At 36.5% G+C, this 20,307-nt stretch overlaps 1 protein-coding gene across 1 annotated transcript in view; it reads left to right on the top strand.

Annotated features, from left to right (window-relative positions):
- Positions 1–20,307, top strand: part of ESYT1 (extended synaptotagmin 1) — an 869,597-nt gene that overhangs the window by 193,522 nt on the left and 655,768 nt on the right. The gene's annotated exons all lie outside the window — the stretch shown is intronic.

Raw genomic sequence — 20,307 nt, 5'->3', positions numbered from 1 at the left:
AAATATCAGCCATCTTTGTCAAGAATATGACCTGACTGAACAGAAGCTGCCATTAAAAAAGAAATAATTAGTAGAGCATATAAAATATTGCATGATAAGTATAAGAATCAATCAGAGAAGCTTAAAAAGGATGGGAAGAGAGATTGGATAAACAATTCACAAAGACAATGGGGGTATATATGTATTATCTCCCAAATATGCAACAAAGTCTAGAAGATTTAAGATTGTTGCCTGGAAGTGTTTACATAGGTATTGTTATACCCCAAGTAGACACCAAAGAATTTTTCCGCAGGTGGATAGCAAATGTTGGAGGTGCGACGGGTAAGAAATAGGTGGCAGGGAACATATTTTTTGGGAGTGTAGTGAGCTGGCTTATTTTAGGGATTCCTGGCGAACCGCTCTGTCAGAGATGCTGGGTGAGCAGATTGGATTGACTGGGGAGATGATTTTTTTGAGCTATGATACAGAAACGGAATTGCCTAGACATAGTAAAGCCTTGCGGAGTCTAATTATGGTGGCTGCCGAAAAAGCAGTTACTAGAAAATGAAAATCAAAGTTTAAACCAACTTTACTAGAAGTAATGAATATAATTGGGATCTTTAGAAAAGGGACGGAGCAAACTACATAGAAAAAAATGGAAATTGTGGGAACAATATATGCAGAGGAGGAATGAGGTTTAAGAGGCAGGATTTGAATGAGCCATATAATGCTTAACTGACAATGGCTAGATTATAAGTGATGTATAATGTTTGCAACTACAGTTTTTCAATGGAGTCTGTGATGTATAGTGTTTGCAACTAAAGTGGAGTCAGTGTTTGTTTTTCATTTATATAAATGTAAGATTGCCTATGCCATACCTGATAATTTAGTAATGTTTATTGGGGAAAAAAAAGAATATGACTTGACTGTTTTGTTCAATTCTTATACTGGCTTCTATTTATTTTTCTTTTCGCAAGACCTGCTATTTGAAGTCATCGGAGTCTGTGTCATATGTCCTGTTAAGTCTTATGGGAATTACTGAAAAACTGGTTGGTTTACTGAATAAACATGCATACAAACAGAGATGCAGATGTACACAAGATGAGGAGAAAGTTTTGCTCTCATATGTCAAACCTGTCATTAATGAACTGCGGAGTTGATGTTAGTCTCATTGTTTTTTTATTACAGGTTTTTGAAGACTGTATTCTCCCTGGTTAGTTTTTAGAAAATATTTTTCAACTATTGAAAATACTTCTTTAGTGTTAAATATCCAGCGTAGGCCTGCACAATCTGGACAGCATAAGGACTGTCTGTGTTTGTCAGTGGAAAACAGACGGGATCTGTAGGAGTAGATTTTGTGTAAAAAAAAAAAGAAAATTTTAAGGGGGATACATTTATTAAATTGAGCCTGTTTTAGTTGAAAGCCACATTGCAACATTATAACAAAGATTTTTTTCCGAAAAGGTATAACTGTTTGATAAGTGCAGTTCAGTTTGTTTTTGTAAGTGAATGGATATGTTCTGCTCACTTAGACTCATAATTTATATGTAATATCTGTCCACTCACTGAGATTGGCAGACTATGAGTAATGAGGTCTTCTTCTTTTCCTTACAGCTGTGTAATTTCAGAGTTGGTATATTTGAAGTAGTGGAGATGTGGGGGGGCATGTCCTGCCCCTCTGCAAAAGCTCAGTTTTACGTTTTTTTTTGTACTGCCTAAAGGTTTTTAACAAGTTCAGTGAAATCCACTCATTCAAGATTTGCTGTTTTGCTATAAAAATTCTCGATGATGTGTGCATCAACGAATTGATATTGATCTTTTTTAAATTATTTTTTTTCCAATTACAAGTCATGGAAACATACCAAATACTTCTATGATTTGTATTTGGGGTGTTTAAGTGGAGGTTGGTTACTCTGTGTTTACTTTGCTGTTTGAAGCTACATACAGTATCTTTATTTACTTTACATCACGTTTAGCAAGCTTAGGATGTTTACTCTCTAAATGCAGCCAAACTTTACATTCCTTTGGAACTGTTATAATGTCATGACACACAAGGCAAAGTATGTTGTTTTTATAAAAAGTAAATAAGTATTTATCCATCCAGTAAGTGCTGAAAACTGTACTGCTTTGTGTTTGACTTTTGTTCTTACTTTGAACTTCAGTGTCTTAATCAATGTGAGGTATTGCACTTCTTCAGAAACAAGCTTGTCATAGTCTAGGGCCATTTATGAAGCTGCAGATTTAAATATGTCTCCTAAATGCAGACCAATCAGCCAAGTGGCTGATAATGACTGTTAACATATGTAAGTGCTGTCAAAGGTGCTGAACATTTTCACTGTTAAGTTCTGTAATGCTTCTGTACTTGTCACTCTCCATACTTATGAAAATCATTAAACACTGACGTCTGACAACTTAACTGTACAGGAACTTATTTAATTATTTACATTTGTTGACCTGGGTAGTGGACTGATCCATCATGGACCTCTTTCGTTCACAGTCAAGGAGTTACAACAGAGTAAGGAGTAGAAGGACTAGAGTAGTACTATACAGGAAATGAGACAGTAGTACACATATGGTTAATGAGCATACATTAGTGGGGTAATGCAGGGTAAAGGACAAGAAGTAAGAAATTAACCAATTAAAGGAATTATATTCAAAGGCTAGAAAGCAGATAGCTGGATAAGGTGAGCTGAGGGTTGGGGGGAGGACATTAATGGTGCAAGTGGAAAAAGAGGTAGGAGAAGGAGAGATAAGCTTTTAAAGAGTGTTTTACTGGAGCTCTACAACTCTAGAAAAAATTCAACCATCTTCATTTGATGCCATCTCATCACGTTTGTACTGAGGGCTAAGTTGTATAAAGCAGAGAAGTGGCACATTTCAGCTTTCCACAGCTTACTGCAGAGAAGTTTCAGTTTCATTTTAGAAGTTTCACTGTTGCAGTTACATTAGAAGTTGGACTTTTTGCTGAAGTTGAATGTTGAGATCATTCAGGTGTGAGGTAACATCGCAAAAGAAAACGTTTACCTTTGAACGTTTGAAAATCAAAATGTCGAAATACAGTTGTGTGGAAGTATGTTTTCAAGTTCACAGAAATGCAAATATAAACAGAGCGATCCCAGAAATTGTGAACTGCTTCTGCAAATCGTCTTTTTTGTGTTCGCACATATGAATGCGAGCTAATGGGATGTCGCGATAATCTAACGTGAGTCTGTACTTGAAATAGTTCTGTTTTGCTTCCCCTAACCGGTTGTCTCGCCACGTAAACAGTTAGCAGAGTCAAAGTGTGTACAGGCGCCATGCAGGTAAGATATATACACCATGATAGGGAAAAAGTGATAAAATGTACATCGGTACTACCATAATGTAATGGTATTTGTGTACTTTTAGGGTGATGATGCTTGTAATGTGCAGTTTAAGCCTGGAGTGCTGAATGCTGTGTATACCAGTACAACTCAAAAAGGGAGGCAATTATTATTAGTGGATGGGTACCAGTGCTATAAAGAAAAGGCTGTGAATGGCCAGCAGTATTGGTGCTGTATAAAGAAGAATAAGGATAAGTGTAAAGGCAGGTGTGTCACTGAAGTGGAGTGCGACGGGTTTAAACTACTGAAGAGTACAGAGCACTATCATGCTCCTGATGCCCTCAAAACTGAGTCATTCAGGGTACGAGACCAGCTTAAAAGAAGGGCAGAGCACTCTATAGAGGACCCCTGTAAGGTGGTCTCCGAAGTACTGGCCACTACCTCCTCTGATGTAGTACACGGCTTCCCAATACAACTGCCTTAAAGCAGACGATAACTAGGCATAGGTACAGCAAGAAAGCTGCAACATTTCAATCCATGAGGTCATTGAGGGACTTGAGCCCTGAAATGCTACCCATTAAATCGGGTGCTTTTATAGTACACCACAGCAGTGGTGATACTGATGATTCCATTCATATTGTTGTGATAACTACCCTGTATAACCTAAAAATGCTCTGTAACTCTGAGTGTATCATGGCAGATGGCACATTTCCCATTAGCACAACTGAATGCAGCCAAATCTACAGTGTACACTGTGCTTTAGATAATGCTAACAGTAGGAAAGTATGTCCAGTAGTGTCTGGTATATTGCCTAGCAAGTCAGAACAGTATTATGACCTGTTCTGCAGTATTGTGTTGGAGTTATGTGTACAGCATGAGTTGAAGCTAATGCCTAACATGGTTCTAACTGATTTTGAGAGGGCTCCATTGAATTGTATAAAATGTCATCTGACTGAATCTGCAGCAAAGGGCTGCTGGTTTCACCTTTGCCAGATAGCCTGGCATCAGATACAAAAGTTGCATTTAGGCTCAGCATTTGGTAGTGATGTATCCTTTGCAACGCTTTGTAAGGAGATCCCAGCACTTGCTTCCGTGGCCCCCGAGGATGTGGCATGTACCTTCTCAGAGATCGAATCAGACATGCCAGAGAATGGTAAGGCTCTCTGTACCTTTTTTAAGGAGAACTATATCCTGAGCAGACCAAGGCGATATGGCATGTGGGGTACAACATCAGAAAGGTTGCCTCCCACCTTTGAAATACCCTTCTGGAATCTATTTGATACATGTACCATGGGCTATCCTCATAGCCAAACGCAGTGGAGGGATGGCACAGGAGACTCCAGAGTTTAATGGGGGAAAAACAGTTGTACCTGTTAGATGTGTTGCATGCCAATCAGCCGGAGCAAAATCATGTGGATGACATGTGTATAAGACATGAATTGTATGTACCAGCATCACCTCAAAGGAAGACACTCATGGATAAAGAAGCAGCCTTTGAAAAGCTTCTCTGCAACAGGTCACAATTTACTGCACAAGGCTTCGTAAAATTGGTAGCTAAGCACTGTTCGTTTTAAAACACGGTGCACTAAATCTCTATACAGGGAGGTCTTTCTTCTTGGAACATACACACATATGTTGGTATTATGGACTGCAAATTTGTACTTTTGCACATGTGTTTCACTTTAAATGTGGACTGTACGCCGCGCATACATTCAGCGTGATGTTTACAGAAGGGATTTCGATATTCTGCACTTCATTAGATTCACAGAGGTTTGTGTTGGAGTTATTCAGTACCTATCTATGCACAGTAGCAAGCATTTCAAAACACAGGTTCGAAAAAAGGGCGAAAAAGGAATTCCGCTATCTGTAATTTGACATTTTGCAAAACAGTTTTACGTAATTTCACATAAATAGGTCGCACATATGACTGTTTGTACATTGTATTTTCAACCTTTCAAAGGTAAACCAAAGAAAACAGATCATAATGCTAGAATTAATTTTTGGCTCATTTTTCTAGAGTATTGCTACCTTCAGTGAATGGTGTTACCATTTGTGTGTTTCCAGTGTTTAGAGACATACAGCGTGTCATCTTGGCTGCAGATAATCGTGTCATGGTCTGATTTTTGTACTTGGACATTTAATTAAAAATAACATTTTAGAATCATATCAGGACTCATTTACAAATACGCTTTGTGTATCAGACTGGATTTTAACGGTCATATTCGAGATCTATTGAGGCCTGACAATTTTTGTGTATTTACATTCATATTTTGGTCGTTAAGGCCTAACAGTTTGAATATTATTATTTGATGCTATTTGCCTCATCTTATGGTTTAATTCTGCCTTTGGGACTTCATGATTATAATTTTTAATGGCCAGGATATTACAGCAATACGGGTTTACATTCTTGATGCACATTTTACAATTGTATTATAGTTAGGATTAGTTTACTAATTTGGATTTATGGTTACAACTTTTTTGTTTGAATGCTATATGTTCACTAGCGATTACTGTGGATCTGAGGGTACTCATATACAGCTTTTTTGAACAATGTTGAACTGAAACCCTGGATATGGAATTATGATTAGTTATAATCAGTTGGTTGGTTGTCAGTTGGAACATTATTATATTTTGATAGGGTATCTGAATAATAGAATGATGATATAACTTTTTTGGGCTCTCAGATCATTGTTGCATGTACATCTATATGGACGAAGGGTCACGTAGCATTCATAGTTTTTTGTGTGGGCACACACATCAGTAAGGGCTGTTATTGGATTCCTGTTAGACAAGGGTCTATTTCTAACATATGATCAGGAACCACAGCATTACTGAATTCAGTGTGATGCAAATATTTTTTGTTATTTAAATTGCTATTATTGTGTCCTTAGGTCTGCGGAATAATCCCTCATTTGGTAGATAATAAATTTCATGATATATAGCATACATTGTTTTTTGTGTGGGCACACACATCAGTAAGGGCTGTTATTGGATGCCTGTCAGACTAGGGTCTATATTTAATTTTAACATATGATCAGGAGCCGCAGCATGACTGATGTTTGTATGATGCAAGTATTCTTTATTATTTGAATTGCTACTATTGTGCTCTCAGGTCTGTTTAATGTTTCCTCATTTGGTGTGTAATAGTTTTCAGGTCATTTTTGAGCATGGAGGGATTGTGTACACTATGGTCTGGTAGCCCTTGTGTATATATATTTTTATATTACATTGTTTGATTTTTATCACTATTGGATTGGATACTGATCATTATATACCCAACCTATTTAAAGTATCTTTGGATACCTAATAACATCTCCAGTGTTTGGGTCCTACATATTTCTTTATATAAAAAATATTTTTTTATATAAAAAAAAAATTATACTTTTTCCTTTTTGGTATTTATACTAAAATGGATTTAAATCAGCTGTTACATGGTTTATCCTCTGATTGCAATGACCTAGGGATTTTTGGGTTAAATACCAATAATAGCATTCCTAATACTTCAGATCAAACTACACACACTCCTGACTGTACGGACATATTTTCTAAACTGTATAAAAGCATGAAGTCCTTACTTTCCAATGTTTGGCATTTAAGGCTTTTCAAAGCTTACATGGCCAAAAATATTAGTTCCAGGGGATTATGAGTAAGGACACAGCCCTTGGTACATATGATAGACTAAGAATTGGAAGAACATTGGACCAGGGTACAACATCAAGCCTCAATGGGCTTTGTGGAAGCTTTGGCTTCCTATTATGACAGATGTATTGAACAGGGGTTGAATGAGATTACCTTACTCAGTGAACAGACTAAACAATTTGAGGGGCAGACCATTTACCATACATGTCTTCAGCAACTCGGTCAGGATTTATTAGCTTTGGAACGTCAGTTGAAAGAAAGGAAAGAACAAATTTAACAGGGATCTAGGTGATTACGAGAGGGGTAGGATCTTCGGTCCATACAAAAATGTCAAATTTGCAAGCTCTATGCCCAAATTTGGGAAAAGAAAGCGGCCAAGATCTATTTTAAGAAAATCCACCTCTTCTTTTGGGGTACATCTGGGGAGGACTTATCTTCCTTTACAGAAACTGAAACAACACACACAAACACAGGTTTCACCCACACTCAAATGGACCAATAATGATGTCCCTTTAGGGTTAGAACACGAAGGGCAGGGAGGAAACTCAAAAAGCGGTACAGATATTCCGAATATGGAAACTTTATTACACATGATGAGCAAGAAGTGATTGATCAGAATGTATTGAATATATCTTCACAGGTTTTGACCAATAGTCAGATTGGATTGCTCAATAAAGGGTTGAATCTTGTCCCTGCTTTTTTTTATACAAGAGGAAGATTTTGTTAATGATGTTTATACTTTTGCACGGTTATTAAACCTAAAGTTATTTTTTCAGGATGACTTTAATAAGGTACAGGATGGTGCATTTAGATTCATGAAATCGGCATTTATGCCACCATTGAACCCCACAGTACAATTGTTCATCAATCAGGTTCTCAAAGATCTACATGATCAATATGGTAATATCCAATATCCCAAAAATTAATAATCTTTCTAATGATGAACGTCAAGCCTTACAGGATCTTAAAAATAATACCAACATTGTGGTGATATCTGCTGATAAGGGTGGTACAGTGCTGGTAATTGATTGGTAATTGATTCTGATAAATACAATTTAGAAGCCTGGAGACAACTAGGGGATCGATGATATTATATGCCTATGCCACTCGACCCAACACTTTTCTTCAAAGAACAAATTGATGCTTTTATCAAATTGGCAGTCGAAGAGGTCATTATTTCCAATACAGCCTCTGAAAAACTGACTGTACATGACCCCACTAGACAATATCTTTATTTATTACCAAAGATTCTCAAATCACTAACCGATCCACCAGGCAGACCAGTCGTTTCAGGGAAGGGATCCCTTACAGAGCCCATATCAGTTTTTCTTTCAAAATATTTGAAACCATTGTTGAAACATGTTTGATCAAGAATAAAATATACTACAGAATTTTTACAGATTCTTTCTGATGGCCAAACTGAACCAGAATGGCTTCTATGTACATTGGATGTAACGACCCTTTATATCAATATTCCGCATTGGGCCAGTCTTTTGGCAGTGGAATATTGGTTACAGACCTCTGAGCTATATCCTCCTGAGTTCAGTAATTTTTTGATTGGGCTTACAGAAAAAGTTCTTGCTATGAACATTTTTTACTATCAAGAAGAATGTTTCTGGCAAACACATGGCACCGCCCGGGGGCATCATTTGCTCCAATATATACAGATTTATTTATGGCGTATGTAGAGGACCAATTGATTTATGATGCCCTACATAACATTTATATACCTGAACTTGATATTTGGTGCTGCTATTTAGATGACTGCTGGCTCATATGGAGGGGAGATGCGGAATATCTTGAGGAATTTGTTCAATACATCAACGATAATAAATGGGGTTTACAATTTACTTGCCACCATGATCAACATCAGATAACTTTTTTAGATGTTTTAGTGACTAAGAATGTTGATGGTATATTGAACACCCACGTTTTTCGCAAGTTCCCTCAATACAACTCCATATTACATGCCAGCAGTTTTCATCAGCCACATGTTACCCGCAACATTCCCAAGTCACAATTTTGTCTTGCTTTTACTTTAATTAAAGAGTATGTTGGTTTATCTCACCCTCAGTGTGCTGGCTACAATTTTTGAATGAAGTACCTTCAGTTTTAAAGAACAAAACATTAGAGCACTGTTCCTTTGCTCAGCTGCCTGACTTCATTACAATAAATTAAATTGCTGCACTTGGTTTGAGAAAGGCTCAGAATGTCCTCTGTTTCAGTCCTCTGGAATGGGGTCGGGTCATTTACAGTGCCATCTGTCATTGGCATTAGACTTTCCTACACAAAACCCACTGAGGTACCTCCTCCAGCATTTGTTATGCAGATTACTGCTGCATGCAGCCCCAAATCGTCATTTGCACACTTGATCATTTCAGTGGAGATTTCTTTTCCAGGTGTGTGACATTTCATAGATCATATGCCATCAAATTCTTCAGAAATTTTGAAGTTGGAGGGAGCGTGGCCAAGATGTGCCCAGTATAGCAGCAGTTCTACTCAGCTCTGTCTATAAAATATTTGTATGACAGGAATTATTGGCTAAAAGTTATTTGAGAAGGTTAATTTCTTCATTAACTAAATCTTATAGAGATCTACAACCTCATATAAAAATTTTGAAGAAATTCAGTGATTTTCCTGTCAAAAATACTTTGGATTTATTATATCCTCACCAGCAGTGGAATGGCTACTTCAAAATCAGCACACCAAGAAACTTCTCTCAGAAAGGATTTACAGTCATTGCTAACATACAGGATTTATCTACCAAACTGGATAAAATGGATCTAAAACTGGATATATTTAAAAAAGACTGTACCAAACAAATGGAAAAGATTCATAAAGACCTTCAAATACAAAAAACTCAAATATCAGCTTTTGAACTAGCACTTAATGATATTGACTGCAGAGTACATAAAGAAGAAACAAATATAGAGTACTTATTGAAGCAAAATACATTTTTACAATCTAAAGTGGATGATTTGGAGAACCAGTCTTGCAGGAATAATATCAGAATATTTGGCTTACCTGATAATATAGAAGGCAATAATCTACCCAAATTCCTAACATCTTGGATACAAGAAGTCTTAGACCTGCCAGAATCCTTGTCATATGGCATTGAGAGGGCTCACAGATCCCTGACTACATCTAAAACAAGTAAGAATAATTCATCTAAATCAGTAATAGTGAGGTTTTTAATCAACATATGACAAAGAACTAGTTCTTAAAACAGCCTGGGCAAAAGCTCCAATTAAATTAAATCAAAACATCATCCGTTTTGACAATGGCTATTCTCCACTAGTAATAACAAAAAGAAAACAATTCTTACTATTAATTAAGGAACTTAAAAAGGCACAAATAAAAACTCATCTACTGTTCCCTGCTAGACTTAAAATCTTCTTGCAAGATGGCATCAAAACATTTGAAGAACTGGATACTGCCCTTACTTTCATAAAATCTAATAACATTACTGAAAAATTAGAAGAAATGGATTGGGCAAGTGCAAGTCTTAAAAGATTAGCAGAAAATGACAGTTGGAAAACATTGGAAAAGAAGAAAAAGTTGAAAAAATAATATTTTTCTTTTCAACTAGAAACTGTAAATGCAAATATAATGACTTATGAATAAAACAATGTCTTCATGCCCATGTAAGTGCACAACTTTAAATACTATGTTATTTTAGTGTATGTGTCTTTAAGTCTGTGTCAGTAAGTCATGTATATGTATATACCATTTATGTATTATAGCTATGTTTATAATTGTTTAGTCATATATGGTTCCAAAATAGAATATAATCTAAATATTTTTTTTCTTTTCTTCTTTCTCTTTCTTCTATATATTTGTTCTTTCTTTCTCTCTCTCTTTCTCTCTATCTCTTTCTAATAGTGTCTCTATTGTGTATTGTGTGTATTAGTAATGTTACATAATAATTTGCTCTATTGGGATACTTATAATCTAATATATTAACTAGTTAAATTGAATACAACTATAATATAAAATGGGGTTAATTGAAGGGAGCGACACTGAGAATAACATTTAAACTGACAGCTTATAAGAAGGTATAAAACTTGGATTATTGGCCTTGTGTTATTTCAGAACAAGAAATATGGCAGGATGGTCTTGATGTTGCTTAGGCTGCACTGTACTTTAACTTCATGATGTGTTTTGTGGGTTTAAAAGTGCAGCTGATCTGCAGTTTTCTCAGTTCATGAACAGTGGGGCTTATGGCAGCCTCGATTTGATAGAAAAGCTTTTGAACTGTACATATCTGGGTTTGTAATTTGAAACACATAATTAATAGTATCACAATCACAGTGTGAAGCAGTTTGTCTCACGCTCATCTTTCAAGAAGGGATTCCAAAGAAAAACACACTTACAGTTCCCGCTTATTTCAAGAACAGTCTTTTTTCTCTCTCTTCTCTCTTCATCAAGAAGTCGGCTCGAGCAAAAACTTTTCCTCAATAGAGCATGAAGCAGCTGGATGACATCAGACAAGTCTGTGCGACCAAATATCTGATCTTTGAACCCGTGGGAAGGTCGCACAGACAAAATGGAATGTTAAAACGCGGTTTACCCGCGATGAGGTTTTAAAGTACTTTAAAGAACTCCACAAACATTCAAAACATTATTATTTCAAATTTTATTCTTATTTTTTGTTACAATTAATAGTAAAAAAGGATAAAGAAAATATGTATGTGTATGCATGAGTGGTTGTGTGTGCATATATATATATATATATATATATGTATATATACATATATACATATATATATATATATATATATATCACATATATATATATATATATATACACATATGTGTATATATATATATATATATATATATATATATATATATATATATATACATATGTATATATATATATATATATATATACGTAGATGTATGTGTGTGCGTATGTCTGTATGTATTTATGTATCTATGTATATGTAATCATATGGGGGTATCTATATATGTTTGTATGTACATTTATATCTATACACTATGTTAAATGAAAATTGTTTAAAAAAAAGGAAGTAAGAGAGAGGGAGTGGAAGGAAAAAAAGAAAGAAAGATTTAAGTGAAAAGACACACTTTTTATCAACATTTTGACATGTACATGTGTATATAATATTATTACTGCATTGTACAAGCAATAACCACACTGACATTGTAACACAATGCAAATTTTGTAAAAAATGTTGACTTCCTGTTGAATACACATTTAGTTACATTACTGCATGCACCTTCAGTTATAGCTGTATTTTTCTTACGTGTAGTATGAAAAACAAAATTGTAAATATCTTTACCATTAGATGGTAGACAGCAAAGGCAATTAACCTCCTTAAAGTCTGTTAGTAGAAATTGGCACCTAGTGAACTTATTACATAAAGTTTCTAATGAGATGCAGTGGTGTCACAATATATATATATTTCTAAGTGATCTTTAGTTAACATTTTTTCTTGCATATTGAAATAACAATATATCCATTGTAGAAGTGTCTATAATGAAAATAAGTTAATATACAAGGTAAAGAATGTATCTGTTTTATATATATATATATATATATAAATATAAATATATATATATATGTGTGTGTGTGTGTATATTCATAAACCTAGATAGTCTGTACCTAATCTAATATCATTAATAGGGAAATTGTTTAAACAATACATGATTTTAATGACAAATACATCATATAGACTACCATTTAACATTATAAAAGAGTCATTTTACAGACAGATATTCTTCTTTGAAGTATACTATTAGATTTGTTTTTCTTTTCATTATTTTATAGTTATTACCTATGAGAAACAATCTTATAATTAGCTTAAATCTTTATGGATAAGTTACATAAAATGTACTAAACTTGCAGTATGTTATAACAATATGGTTTAAAACTTCAGCTATATAAAGTGATGAGCTTTTTATTTTACAAACCAAGAGAACACAGGTAACCTTAAGTCCTGTAGCCCAAAAATCAAAATCAGAGTCCTTTCTTAACGCAAATTTATTGAGTAAAATAACAGCGTTTTCGCCACTATCATATAAGCAGCTTCATCAGAAATACCTATACCTTCTCACACACTTTAAGCCAGGACTGGTGAGGTGGTTACTTCAGAGAGGGAGCTACCCTGCAGCAGTGAGACTGAAGGTGAGCCACATCTGCTTGTGGGCATTGATGTTCTCTTGGACAGAGTGACTGCACGGGCAGTGGTGAGTAGTAATAGCCAGACTGACAGTGAGGAACCGCTGTCAGAGGATACCAGATTTCCTGTGGAAGGGGAGCTGGGAAGGGTTACAAAGAGAGAGAAAGTTGAGGCACCTCATTCTCCAGGAAAGAGAGAATCTGTATACTGGGACAAAGGGTTACTGTATAGAGAGTGGACCCCTGAGAGAGGGCTAGAAAGTGAGAGAATACAACAATTAGTAATATCCAGAGCCTACCATTTAGCACTTTTAGTCATACCCCATGACATTCCCTTTGCAGGTCATATGGGCATAAAGCATACAAAGAGGCATATTATGCAGAGCCTTTATTGGCCTGGGATTTACAGGGATGTAACAGAGTACTGCAGGACCTGTGAGCAGTGCCAAAAGGGAGACAAGGCAAGAGACAAGGTCAAAGCTCCTTAGATGCCTTTGCCTGTGATTGAGGAGCCATTTCAGAGGGTAGCTATGGATATTGTGGGGCCTCTAAGTACCCCAAGTTCCACAGGAAAGAAGTATATCCTAGTGGTAGAAGATTATGCTACCAAATAGCCTGAAGTGGTGGCTCTGTCCTCCATTGAGGCAGAAAAGGTGGCAAATGGTTTGTTAGAGATTTTCAGCAGGTTAGGTTTGCCAAAAGAAATAGTGACTGACAGAGGCTGCCAATTTCATGTCAGACCAGCTGGCTTGTCTGTGAAAGTGCTGTGGGGTGAAGCATCTAAAGACAACCTCTACCATCCCTAGACTAATGGTCTTGTAGAAGGGTTAAACTCTGCACTAAAGTCCATGCTATGGTCATTTTCAGACCAGTTTAAGAGGGAGTGGAACAAATATTTTCCCCATCTATTGTTTGCTTACAGAGAGGTGCCCCAGGAATCCACAGGTTTTTCACCCTTTCACTTGCTGTATGGGCATAGGGTGAGGGGCATATGTCTTACACCTCAGGAAAAGGCACCGGGAACTCATGGGCTTGACCCAGGAGAACCTGGCAGAAGTCCAACAGCAGAAACAGGTCTGGTATGACTGAAATGCTCGAGCTAGAGAGTATGCTGTGGGGCAGTGGGTTATGGTTCTCATTCTTGTCAGACACAACAAGCTGCAGGCAGCTTGGGAGGGACCCTTCAAGGTGGTAAGGAAGGTCAGTGATGTTAACTACATGGTAGAACTGCTAGGCAGGAGGCAGGGGCACAAACTGTACCATGTTAACACCATGAAACTTTACCATGATAGGGACCCCTTGGTGCTATGTATTTACAGTAGGAGGCCGGAGGAGTCTGAGGGGGATTTATGGCTACATGGAGCCAGTCAGCAAAATCCCAAATTACTATGGTGGAGCCTAGGGTTGCAGGCATATGATATGACAGTGCAGCACTGTAAGGGGTTCAGCAATGCAAAGGCAGCTGGAATCTCAAGACAGGAAATGGGATAATGTATTCTCAGATAGACTCATCCCTGTCAAGCAGTGTTTCTGAAGAGTCACTTGAAAAACTAGCCTGAGTCTTCGGGGGGGGGGGTGATGAAAGGAGATACTGCCAGCCCAGCTGTCTGGAATTTTGTAAATAAGTATATGTCATTTGTGAATCTCAACATAATTCATATAAGATGCTTGTGTTACAAATGTATTAGAACTGTATGTCATGTGTATATATAACTTCTTTGTACAGACGTGCGTTGAAAAATGTTTTTGCAAAGTGCTTAAAATGTAACCACAGTGTGTCCTACTGGAAGAGAACAGAAATGTACATGCTCTGTTGTAACTCTTTAAATGGATATATTTTAACAGTGGAAACTGGAGTACAGGAGGTTAACTTCAGTCCATCAAAACTTCAGAAAAATAGCTGAAATTAAATTACTTTATGGCAGCTTCAGACACATCTGTCCTGAGAAGCTTTCTATATTGTCTTCAGAGTGAACTAATTACAATTGTTTTATGATTTCCAGCATCTGCCAAAGATCTGAGGTCTATGCATTTTTACAGGTAGATGCTAAGTAATGCCATCTTCGAGCAGTGGGGGGTTTACCTGGGATAGAGTTAGATGACAAGAATGATGTCATTCTGTAAGCTATCCCCACAGTAATATTTGAGATATTCATTTGAGAAATCTCTGAGTGAGACAAAGCATTATGTATTCTGTCTTGGACCTGACAACAACAAAAATAAGAACCATTCACCACGTAGTGAAGCATAGTTTAGATATTTTTCTTTATTTATTTGAGACTGTCCTGCAATGTTGTTTTACATATTTCCTGTTGGTTTTGAACTGTAATGTCACTGTGAATATATACTGAGTAATGTTCTTGTATTATTTATTATTAAATATATTTAAACCTTTCACTGTGACTGATCTTTGTGAGACATATTTAAGTTTTTTGAGAGTACTTGCATATTTATTTGGTGACACTGTGGGCTACTCCTAATAGCCTTGCTCTTGGTCAAACTACCATTTGTATTAATATTAACATTACACATAAGATTGGGCACCCTTTATTAAGGGCCTTAAAGTAGCTGATAAGAGTTGGCTGGTGGCACTGATAACTACCTTATAGTTTGGGCAAAAGGGGACATAGCTAGTAAGCCTGTGCCAGCCTTTTCCAGGTGTGTGTGTGTGTGTGTGTGTGTGTGTGTGTGTGTGTGTGTGTGTATGTAAATCAAACCTCAAAGAGTGTGTGTGTCAGCTACTTGGGCAGGGGCATGAAACACTGGTTGGACGGAGACGGTGCTGGAGGTCTTGGCTTGGCCACTCAGCTGAGATCTCAGCTATAGCTGTGCCAGTGGGGAGTCTTATTGGGAATCTGGAGAAATGGAGAAAGAGGGAGAAACCAGCCCCGGGCTGACTGTGGCCTCTGTGTGCTCTTAAGCAAAATTGCACTTGATGCAAAATCTGCATCTAGAAATAGTGTGTGTGTGTACCTGTCATCATTCCAATGTATGTCCCTTAGTGTTGACGATTGAGGCTCCTTGATTACTGGTCTAGTGGTGGGGCATCACAGCATCTTTGGCTTTTTAATGCCTTTATGCAATGATCAGATTTGATGGATGTCATTATTGCAGTAGACTGGAATGGCCACCATCCCAGGATTGTTTTATTTTTCTGATCTGTTTTAGGTTTAACTAGTTAAAAGCCTTCAAGGTCAGATGGTAATAACACAATAGCTCACCTCAGAAGATAGCCATACCTCCTATTATAAAATGTTGGAAATGGTTACAAATGCTTTGTAAACCACAAAAGATAGGTAAGGTTTAAACAAGTTCTACTAGCCTAATGTAAAGTAACTTTCTCTAGAGGACTCTTTCAGTCCCTGAGTTGTTAATCAATCCTAGGTCATCTGGGTCATAGCCAGGGCTTTATCCATCTGCATGCTGACATTCTTTTGGGGCTCCCTTTAAAAGCACTTGCACCATCTTAGTAATATTTATGTGCCTTAAGTTCAGTATAATTTCTTTCCCAAAGCAGAATAACTGGATTATATTTTGGTACACTGAAACATTATTTCTAATGGCACCTGTCATTCATGTTATATAATATTCACACTGTTGGCTTCCACATTTCCCATCAGAAGGTTTTGTTTTCCACCTGATGAGAATTTTTTTTTCTTTTCTTCTGTCTGAAATTTTTGCTTGGAGTTGCCAAAATTTTCTTAAACTTATGGTTTTCAATAAAGACATGCTAGACTACAAGCCAAGAGAAGTTTCATGCTATTGACAGCTGCTCAAACTATATTGAATGGCACACAACAGTTTGGTGGAGTTACACCCACATATTCCTTTGTACATGTGCTAGTGCTTCTTCACACTAGTTGGCTCTCAGGTTGCAGAAGTTGGAGCCGTAACTAGGACTCAGGAGGCCCAAGTTCAAGTACAATGCTCGGTGACTGGATGGCCTGATTGGGTGGAGAGAACTGGAGTGAGCAGCTGATGCCAAGTCTCTGTTCTCAAAAGATGGGGGTGTGAGGTGTAAAATGTCCCTAGTTCATGTTACAAGCACACACGCATGTGCGCACACACACACACACACACACACACACACACACACACACACACACACACACACATACATACACGTTCACACACACGTGCACACACATGCACGCATGCACGCGCACACACACACCAGTATAAACACACACACACACATATATGTGCATACACATGCGCATACACGTGCGCACACATGCGTACACAACCACACACATACACACACTTACTTGTGGCTTTATCTTCACTCATAACTGCCTGTAGATCGTGATGGCTTACACAAAACATTTTAAGCAAAGGACTATACTTTTGTCTGTTTGTTTAGTGTAACACTTGCAGTTCCGATCACACTTTCTGACAAGATATAAAGATGCTTTGTCTGCAGACCAGGGGAGTAAGTGGCTTTTTTGAAAGTTTTTGCTCAATCCTCTGCCTCTGTACAGCAATTGTTATCATATGTGACTTTTACTAATGTAAAAACACCAAATCCAGAACGAACAACTTCCAACAGGCAAAAAACTCAGACCATGAAATATTTTTAGCACTTTCATTCACTTTTTTACTGTGAACTTCTTCAGAAAAACTAACAATGAACACACCCTTTCCTTTTATACTGTTCAATTGATACATCTCAGGAAATGATATAATAGCTTCAAACGTAAAAATACCATATTTAAAATGTTTTCAAAGAAGAAATAAACATTATTTTGTCTGTACTTAAATATATGAAATAAATATAATATATAGAATATTTGACATATACAGTCTTATTTTGAACTATCTATCTATATAATAAAAAACATTTTAAATTAATGACTTCATTTAGCCCTGGTGTTTCATCTGCCTCAAACACCAGTTGCCAAAAAGCCTCTCTGCATTCCAAAATGTTGTTTGAATCTCCCACTAATAAACCTTTATCTACACTATCTAAAACAAAAAACTCGTTTTTTTTAAATCAGAACATGAAAGTGCATGTCTGGCCAATGCATTATTTTTATCTTTCTTTTTTATGGCCAAAATGTGTTCATAAACCCTACGTTTAAAACGTCTCTTTGTTTTTCCTATATAATAATGTTTACATGTGACACAAGTTGCCATATAAACCACTAACTCACTATTACAGTTGTAATACTTTTTGGCCCAAAAGGTTTGTTTCAGATGTTCCACTACAACAAAAGAGGAATTACTCATATATCTACACTGCTTACAATTTGTGCAACTAAAAGTTCCTTTTTTATTTTTTATTTATTTATTTTTTATTTGAACAAACTCTATCTGTGTTGTTGTTCTTTCCTGTTACTGATTCCAACATATATTTGATATCAGTAATTTTCTTGAATGTAAACTTAGGTGTTTGTCCTATGATGGAATTATACTAATGTATGACATTGTATAATTTTGTGTGGAGTTTTTCTCCCTGGTCCTCTGCTAAAAAAAATGTTTTTTTTTTTTTTTTTTGCCCGGTTGGACTTTGTCAACAACAGGAAATAAATAAATAAAATAAATAAATAAACCGGTTCTGCTTACTTCAGTTGATCTTTAGATATTCTGTTTTTTTTGTAAGTGTATTTAAATAAGATCACCTGTAGTCTTGATAAGGTGAGCAGAGCTTCTGGCGCTAATGGAGAACATTGGACTGCAGTAGTGTGCTTGCTTACAGCTTAGAATGTTATGGCTTTCACACTTCGACAGCTGCTCACATTTGCTGTAACAAGCTAAACCTTATCACAAACAATATTTTATAAAAAGTCATGTCAGAAAAAAACAGCAAAAAGAAAGTAATCAGCAGCATTGCTAAGTGATCCTTCACTTGAAATGCTAATAAACTTTTCTATGGCTGTGCGTTTCTACAGAGTGGTGTTTATTTCGTCCTGTCCCTCACAAATTGTTTGATTTTCTGGTAAACCACTGAAAAGTATAGTTAGTCAGTGTCAAACATTAGAACATCTTGTTCAGAAAATGTGTGTTGATTGCAAAACCTGTCATACTATTGACTTTTATTGTCTGTGATTTTTGCCTCCTGTTTTTGTCCTGTCCTGAAATGTTTGCTTTTCTGGGAAATAACCAAGCAGTGCCAGACATTAGAGTTTAACACTTCTTAATGTTTGTAAAATGCATGCTGATGTTCTATTAACGTTTGAAGTGGATAAAAAAAACTTCCAAAGTGGTAAAACTGTCACTACACATCTAAAATAAATAAATAAATAAAAAATAAAAATTAAAAAAATACAAAACATGAAAGGGTAAACCAGCAGATTACACTGTCACCACTCTACTCCTACAATATTAGCATTTGGCTAATGATTAATTTCTGGGTTCTTTACACTGTCACCACCCTAGCCATACAATATCAGCTTTTGGCTAATGGTTCATTTCTGGGTTCCTCCTATTTCCCAGTGCATTTCACACCTTATCTTCTTCCTTCATAGTCTTCCTACATCTTCACTGCACACCACTGATAAGGCCCTCCTCATGTCTGGAGTTCTTCCACTGTCATGTAATTTTTTTCTTGGGCACCCATCACATGTCTGTAACTCACCACAGTAATACTCCACGTATGAGATGTCAGATTCTAGTTACAGAAATGAAAATTGTTTGGGTGTTTTAGTCCTGGAGAACAGAGTCCTCAGGAGTCTGGATGCATTATGATTGTGTTTAATTTTTGGGGATTTGCAGTTAATTATGCCATTAAACAGGCATCAGTCAGACTGCAGATGGGATGTTGTGTGCATACCTCTCAGCAATCCAGATTTTCATTTCATATTTTTGGTTTGTTCCTCATAAAATTTGTGGGTTTTTGGCAAGTCACTAAGGACTGAAGTCACTAAATAATGTCATATATTTAAAATTTAGACGTCATATCCGTCAGAAAATGAATGCTAACACAAATCATGTTATTCTAGCATCTTTCCAAGTTTATAAAAGCAATATTTAAGATCTGTCCGTATTTTTGGACCTTTGTCCTCCCATTAGTTTAGGCTTTGTGTAGATTTTTTTGTGCTAAGAAATTTAGAGGTCTGATTGTGTGCAGTTTTGCAGGCCATATAGGGAGAATGAAAGAGAAAGAGTGAGTAAGCTGATGGCAGAGGTATAGAAAAGGGTAATCAGGATGGTTAAGAAATTGGGGGTAGGAATATGAGGAGAGGATATAAAGTCTGTAATTATATTCACTTAAATTTAGGACAGAAAGAAGGATGTGATGTT

Source organism: Protopterus annectens, chromosome 9.part0, assembly GCF_019279795.1.
Source record: "Protopterus annectens isolate FY-2018-M chromosome 9.part0, PAN1.0, whole genome shotgun sequence".
In the NCBI taxonomy this organism is placed as follows: Eukaryota; Metazoa; Chordata; order Ceratodontiformes; family Protopteridae; genus Protopterus; species Protopterus annectens.
This window is presented reverse-complemented; position numbering and strand designations above follow the sequence as displayed.